This window comes from Lacerta agilis, chromosome 14 (assembly GCF_009819535.1).
Source record: "Lacerta agilis isolate rLacAgi1 chromosome 14, rLacAgi1.pri, whole genome shotgun sequence".
NCBI classification, from domain to species: domain Eukaryota; kingdom Metazoa; phylum Chordata; class Lepidosauria; order Squamata; family Lacertidae; genus Lacerta; species Lacerta agilis.
Genome location: NC_046325.1, coordinates 34,103,663 through 34,111,921, shown reverse-complemented (window position 1 = coordinate 34,111,921; position 8,259 = coordinate 34,103,663). Strand labels below are relative to the sequence as shown.

General features: G+C 47.5%; 1 non-coding gene across 1 annotated transcript; it reads left to right on the top strand.

The window, feature by feature from the left end:
- Positions 1 to 616: 616 nt before the first annotated feature.
- Positions 617 to 692, top strand: TRNAE-CUC. The gene has a single exon. It is a non-coding gene; the product is annotated as a tRNA-Glu (tRNA).
- Positions 693 to 8,259: the final 7,567 nt, after the last annotated feature.

The window sequence follows — 8,259 nt, the reverse complement described above, 5'->3', positions numbered from 1 at the left end:
AGGAATTACAGGTACCAATATTCCAAAGGAGCACAAAAAACTCTTTATGTATGGAACAATAGCCGCCCGGATGCTATTAGCCCAGAGTTGGAAAGAAGACAAAGTCCCTACCAGAGAGAGGAATGGCAAACCAAGCTGATGAACTAAGCCGAAATGGCAAAACTGACTGGAAAACTCAGAAACCAAGAGGATAAAAGATTTATAAAAGAATGGGAAAAAATTATAAATTACCTAGGAGAGCACTGTAAGCAGATGGAAACAAGAGCAGGATTTTGACTCACTTGTAGTGAAAAAAATACTATGGATAATGTGGTTTGATATAAAAATTGGAGTATGGATGAATATGCAGTTGCAGATGCTTAAACTAAGACTCCCAAAGAAGGGATGGGGGGGGGGAGTCTCGGGAATCTCTTTATACAGATATGTTTTTACTAGATTGTGTTTATTTGTATTTTGTATTTGTAAAACCAATAAAAATGATTTTTAAAAACATAGAGTGTCAAACTAGGACCTGGGAGATCAGAGTTCAAATCCCCAATCAAGCCATGAAGCTCACCGGGTGACCTTGGGCCAGCCACTGCTTTTCAGCCTAAGCTACCTCGCAGGGTAGGTAGCCGCCAAGGGATAGCTCAGTCGGTAGAGCATGAGACTCTCAATCTCAAGGTCTTGGGTTCGAGTCCCATTGTTGGGCAAAAGAATGTTGAACTGTAGGGGGTTGAGCTGAATGAGCCTTGTGGTCCCTTCCAACAATTCTACGATTCTCTGATTCTAGGGTGGGCGTGGGGACTAAATAAGGAGGGGTGAATGGTGTACACCGCCAGTGGCATGCAGTCAGTAGGCTAGAGGGACTAGCCCCCTAAATGTTCCTGCCTGTCAGGCTTCGGGGAATCAGATCCCTCTCACAGTGGCAGCCCAGAATCAGAGAAACTGTCAGGGGCGGGTCTGGATCAGAAGATTGGGGAATGCAATCGCTGGGAGATCAGTCCCTAACAGAAGAGGAGGGGTAATATTTGACCCCGCCTGCTTCCAGCGTTTCCAGAAGCAGAGAGACAGGCAGACACAGAAGCTGCACAGTTAGAGAGGAGCTACCCAGCTATGAGATAGTAGCTAAGCAACCAGAAGGGAGGGAGCAGCTGGGTGATACATCAATCGAGAGCAGGGAGGAGTCAGAGTAGGCAACTGATACCCTTGCGGAGGGTTGCCTGTTTGTGCTTGTAACAGAATGCTGTAATAAAAGGACTATAAATCTACCAAATGCTCGTTAATTCTTATTGGTGAGCCGCCGGAAGGGAGAGGGGAATTCCCGTACTTGACAGAAACGATAAAAGTTCTTACCAAGTAATTTATTCAATAATTCACAGAGAGGCTGAAGGAATGCAGCCTTCCCTAATAATGGTGTTGCTCCAAGTAAAGTCCCACCTCCTACATTTCCCCCTATTAGACGTCACTCCTGCATTGGTTAATCTGAGTTTTCTGCCTCTGAGCTGTCGGTTCTACTACCCTCAATGCCCACCTGGTCCTGGGAGAGGGCGGGTCGGGTCAGGAATGCATTCCAAGGACACTGAGTCTGTGGGTTGTCTCTCCCCTGGTGCTTTTTCTTCTTCCTGCTGTTCCTCCTCCAATATTTCCCAGCTTCTCCCCTCTGCAGCCTCTGAACTATGCCCTTCTGCAAACCACTGTTCTAAATCTATACTGTCCTCCTGTTCTAGGGAGGGAGACACGATGCTCACATGCATGACGTCGGCCCTCCCCATCACCCTCGCAAGCTGGTGCCTCTGGCCCTAACTGTTCCCTTGCGGAAAATTTCATTGCATGCCACTGTACACCACCTTAACCTCCTTGGAGATAGAAGTGCACAAACAAACCTGTAACATTCCCCCGACTCTCCATCTCACTGAACTGTGCTCCTCTAGACTGGGCATTGGTCCTGGTTTTCTTGGCCAACATTTAGACAAAGGTCAGACTACGACCGCATGTGCACCATCCCGTAAAGCTCACCCTCAAAGAATCTTGGGAACTGTAGTTTACCACCCGACACAGAGCTACAATTCCCAGAACCCTTGACAAACTGCAGTGATTAGGTTTCTTTGGGCAGGAGGAGATGGGATTTAAATGTGTGTACACAGCCATGCTGAGCATTCATTCTGATTTCTTTGCTGGGTGGTGATACATCTTCCTGTTCATTCATTCATTCATTCATTCATTCATTCATTCATTCATTCCTCCCACACTTCTCACTATGTTTCCCCATCACTTTCCTAACTGCAAAAAGTCCGTCTTATCTGTTTTGAAAAACAGGAGGGCTGACATTCTTCTTTAGCTAATTCGTATGGTTTTAGAAGGGGGCTTTATTAAGAAGACAATGTTGGACGGACAGTAGAGAGAAACTAGCCTACTGTATATAGAAACTAATCTGCTGCGCACAAAGGTTACGAATAACCTTTGTTGCTCTGCCTACTTTTGCCTCTGGCCTCGCCCGCCACTTCCATGTGGCCCTTGAAAAGCCACCTAAAAGGGAACGTGGCCCTCAGACTGAAAAAAGGTGAACTACCCCTGTTCCAAGGCATCACTGAAACAAACGAATAAATGAATTTCAAATGGAGCAAAATGGAAAGCTCCCCCCCCCCAGCAATTCTGCAATGCTGCCAGATTTGTGCAGAAACCGTAGCCCAGTTTCTTTTTTTTACCAGATCACCTATTCCTGCATTTAAAAGGGGGCCTAAGGCCTCTCTGACATCAGGGGTCTCTATTATTCACACGTGGAAAATAGCAGCTGCAAGGAAACAAATGTGTGGGATGCTCTAAAAGCCGCAGCTTGGATAGAGACCCTGGGCTCTAAGGCTGCTCCTTCTCCAGATGTTCATGGAGCTGCTTGTTGCTTTGCCATCTCTTACAAATGCCAGGAAAAAAAGAGGGGGGAGAGAGGGGGGGATGTAAAGCAGCACTTGGAAAACAATCCAGGTTTATAACATTGGATTTGGACGCAGACGGAATCCGGGAAATTGGCGAGAGAATCACTTTCTTGGCCTGGGACAGTCACCATTATAGGGAGCAAAATTAGTTCGTTTTCCCTCCCAGTAAGAGAAATGAGCCAGGAAGAAGGAGGGTGTTGCTGCAATTCAGTACCTGCATTTCTAATATTCTAAAGAGGGAACTGTGAATCTGTCGATTTCGATTTCCCTCTGCTCCTCATTTTCCTAATCTTAAATTCACTTTGCTACATTTCCCCATCCGTTTGTTATATTTTAAAGTTCTTGTGCAAAGCCACCAGCATTTCCATGTGATTTCTTTTCTAATAGGCGCATTTTATTTTGCATGCAAATATGCCCAATTTTTGTATGCTACGTTCCTTAAGAGTTGCAATTTTTATGCGCACCTCAAGGGTTGGAGAACAGCACCACAAAATCCTGAAGATCCATTTCCAGGCTTAGATAGCCAAGGCATGACACATGTTCCAAGTGACTCAAACAGCTGGCTAATAATAATAATAATAATAATAATAATAATAATTTATTTATACCTCGCCCATCTGGCTGCCCATTTGTCCCCATTGTCATCTACAAATGCCAGACTTTTTGAAAGGCCATTGCGTATTTTGGTTGGCTCACAGTTGTTAAAACCCCCGGTGCTGAAACATGGGCTGGAATTCTTTTTCCCCCCAGTGAAAACTGAAGGAGCAACATGTGTTCCGCATTGGTTTTGTGGACATTTTAAAAGCATAGGTCACCGTCAACCCGCATGACTCAAGCAAGTGAGCAAAGCCAACTGCCACAAGAGAATGAAGGGGCAGGAGGAAACTGCAGGAAAGTTGTGTTTAATGGAACATAGGAAGGTGCCTTATTGTCGTGAATTGGCTGGATGTAGAAGAATGGACCATAAAGAAGACTGATCGCCGAAGAATTGATGCTTTTGAATTATGGTGCTGGAGGAGACTCTTGAGAGTCCCATGGACTGCAGAAAGATCAAACATATCGATCCTTAAAGAAATCAGCCCGGAGTGCTCACTGGAAGGGCAGATCCTGAAGTTGAGGCTCCAATACTTTGGCCACCTCATGAGAAGAGAAGATTCCCTGGAAAAGACCCTGATGTTGGGAAAGATGGAGGGCACAAGGAGAAGGGAACGACAGAAGATGAGATGGTTGGACAGCGTTCTCGAAGCTACTAACATGAGTTTGGCCAAACTGTGGGAGGCAGTGGAGGATAGGGGTGCCTGGCGTGCTCTGGTCCATGGGGTCACAAAGAGTCGGACACAACTGAACGACTGAAAAACAACAACAAAGAAGAATGGTGGGAGGAACCAGCTGAGGAAGCCCCAAGGGAAGAAGGCTCAGAGCCCAGGGAGTGGTGGTGGGACAACGATGGGTGGTCACAGGGAGAAGACTGGAAAGAGGAGGAGTTGGAAGCTGAAGAGGTAACAGGGTTTAGTGAGCGGGGAGAATCTGTGGCAGACAGAAGTCCAGCATCAGAGGCAGAAGCTGAAGCAGGAGAGGTGGGGGGGGGGGCTAAGAGACAGAGAAATCTGTCTCCCTTTCCTCTTCTCTGGTCTCCCAGAACCAGGAGAGGCATGAAAAGGGCGGAGGGGAAGTTAGCTTCACGCGGGCACAATCTCAGATTGCTTGGGAAGGGCCCAGGAGACGAGGAGACTTAGGCAGCTCTGGGAAGGTGGGGAAAGGAGATTCCGACTAAACATATGGAAAAACTTTCTGACAATAAGAGCTGTTTGACAGTGCAACGGTCTCCCTTGGGAGGTTGTGGACTTTCCTTCCTTGGAGGTATTTAAGCAGAGGTTGGATGGCCATCTGTCATGGGTGCTTTAGCTGAGATTCCTGCGTTGCAGGGGGTTGGGCCAGATGACCCTTGGGGTCCCTTCCAGCTCAACAATTCTATGATTCTACGACCTTCAGTCTCCACAACCTTCAGACTTACCGGAGAAGAGCGGCTGTGGTCATTGGGCCTGGCACACCTGAGCAGCAAAGAGAACTTCATGTAATCCATGTGCTTTATTCCTGGCTCGCTCACGACACTTATACAGGATCAGAGCACTGGTCCATCCAGCTCAGTAATGTCAACACTAACGGGATTTCAAGCTGGGGATTGTTCCCATAACTAACTGGAGATGCTGAGGATTGAACTTGAGACCTTCTGCATGAGAGGCCAAAGCTCTGCGACTGAGCTACAGCCTCTCCTCACTAAATAGTGTGTGTATAGTTCCTTTGTGGCCCTAAAGGTATATCAAGCGCCAAGCCGGAAGGTGTCCACAGCTAAGTGCGCTGACGGCTGCTTCAAATTTGGTGTTATCAAGCATTGCGCATGCAAGACGCCTCTGTGAGCCAAGTGGAAGATCCCCCCTGTGCACATGCAAAAGCCTTTTCGGTGGTCCTTGGGCATCTGAAGGAGGCCTTCCCCACAGCCATCTCAAATACAGCATCAACTTCTCCCCAAAGCTGCACAGCCCCATCTTTCCTGTTGAATTCCAGATGGATGACATTTTCCTGGCTGTTGGAATCTACTCCTGGCAGCTGCAGCAGCAGCAGCAGTAGCAAACACTTCTTCCTCTGAATCACAGTAAATCAGGGTTTGAGGTTTCATCGACTGAAACCTACAACCGAAAAGACTCTCTGGGCTTTTCTGTTTTTAAGTGGTGGTGGTGGGGGAGTTGGCATCCGCCAAATGGAGACCATGACTTCATCCCTAAGTTAGGCAAACTGGAAAGCCCCTAAGTCCCTTTGTTTGCTGGGAACACGCCAGCCTCTGGGTCGGGACCATCAATGGATGCTCTGCTGTTGCACGACATGGTATAGCCCAGGCGTCGACAAGGTTATCTGGCCATGGACTGAATCAACCCCATGGAGAGCGTCTGTGGGCCGGACATGCACAGCGCAATGCCGAAAATCACATCTGCGCATGTCCGTGGTGCCGGAAATTGCTTCTGCGCATGTCCGTGACGCCGAAAATCACACCTGCGCAGAAGCGATTTCCGGCATCTGGACATGCACAGATGCGATTTCCGGCATCTGGACACATACAGACGCGATTTCTAGTATCTGCGCATGTTCAGACACAATTTCTGGCATCGCTTGGCAAGTGCCTGCACCGCGCCACGCCGGTTTAGCACAGCGCACGGGGGGCTTGCCGGCTCGTGGGCCGGTAAAACGGCCTTTGTGGGCTGCATCCGGCCCATGGGCCAGAGGTTGCCGACCTCTGGTATAGCCCATGGGTAGGCAAAGTAAGGCCCGGGGAGAATCACCTTCTCAATCTGGCCTGCAGACGGTCCGGGAATCAGCGTGTTTTTACATGAGTAGAATGTGTGCTTTTATTTAAAATGCATCTGTACTTCCCGTGAGAACTCAGGGCTGATTTCCTTCAGAATGGATAGGTTTGATCTTCTTGCAGTCCATGGGACTCTCAAGAGTCTCCTCCAGCACCATAATTCAAAAGCATCAATTCTTTGGCGATCAGCCTTCTTTATGGTCCAGCTCTCACTTCTATACATCACTACTGGGAAAACCATAAAGGTAAAGGTAAAGGGACCCCTGACCATTAGGTCCAGTCGTGTCTGACTCTGGGGTTGCGGCGCTCATCTCGCGTTACTGGCCGAGGGAGCCGGCATACAGCTTCCGGGTCATGTGGCCAGCATGACAAAGCGGCTTCTGGCAAACCAGAGCAGCGCATGGAAATGCTGTTTACCTTCCCACCGGAGTGGTACCTATTTATCTACTTGCACTTTGACGTGCTTTTGAATTGCTAGGTGGGCAGGAAAACCATAGGTTACCCTAAACTCAGCACAGGAGCCTCTAGGAGGGATGTGTTGGCAGGTGAGTGTGGGAACGAGTTGTGAGGTTTGGTTCACACGAACCCAGCTGAATAGAATTTGGAATAGCTATGAGTCTCTCCTTGCCCCTCTACTCTCCCCCGGAACAACCATTTTTGGAGCCTTAACCCAGCATAAGTTACGCTGACAGCGGTGCCAGCATGAATTAAAATATTGGGCAGGCCAGGCGAGCCCCTCTGCCCCTATGCTGGAATTGGCTCCTATGCTGTCTGATATTCCAGTGTTATCTCTGGCTGAGCGGCTTTCACTGGTGTAGCCGTGGCTCAGCTGAGAAAGCCCAAGATCCACTGCACCCAAAACCTATCCCGGTGGGTCTTGGGTTCGAATTACGCTGCTGGGCAATATTAAAAATTAGTAAAGCTGCAAAAGTGAAAGCTTAGGCTTTTTCCAGAGGTCTGGAGCAAAGGGACTCTTCCTTTCCTTTTTAAAATAAATCCCAAGCTGCAGCCCGCAACCCCAGAGACCTTCCTTGCCTCCCAGGCCTGCTGCTGTTGCTGCTGAGTTCATCTGGTCTCTTTTCATAACTGCATCCACCCGCTGCCCCAGCTCAGCAGGCAGCTTGGCCTGTTTATTCAGCTGCTAGCAGTGGCCGGTGCCCTGGGATCATCAATCATGTAGGTTTTGCTCTCAAGGGAACGGGGTGGGGGGGGGCGGACTGTGGGGGTGGAGAGGGAAGGATTAAACACAGCCCTGGTTTACACACCAGCCCAGCATCTATGAAACACCCCCTGGCAAATTAAAGGCGATTTGGAGCTCTTGCACAACAAACTTGCTCCCCCCCCTCCACCAAATTGGACTTTTTGCAGTAAGGAAAGTGATGGGGGTGGAGAAACACGCTGGGAAAGTGAGGGATACCACTCCTCGCTTGACGTAATGTTAGCCTCCCTGCCAACCAAATAAGAATGAAGGTTCAATAAATAGCTGTCGTCATTTAACCTCCCTGCAAATCAAAAGCGCAAAGCAAATGAGGAGGAACGCTCAATAAGCAGGTGGGCTGGAAACAGCCGGGAATTCATTTGTCAAAATCTTCTTTGGTTTCTATACTTAATTTGGTTGTTCTTCTTTTTGTACTTCTTAGGGTGTTTCTTTTTCCTCTGCTGCTGTTTTGAATTGCTTTATTTTTTTTTATAAAGTTTTTATTATTTTCCATTAACACAAAAAAGAAGCATAACATAAACACCAACATTAACACCATAAAACATAAAACATACTAAATAAACACAATCAAACAATGACAATAAAAAGAAAAAGAAGCTTATACAAACCTTAACCTAACATTTATCTTCCTACTTTCCTTGTTTCTATCTTCTCTATTTGGGGACTTCCCCCATTCCCTCCACTGTCTTCAAAATCTTATATATCTTCAAGGTAGCTTTATATCTTATTCAATTAACATTTAACCAAATTTTTAATATGCTTAATTTTAC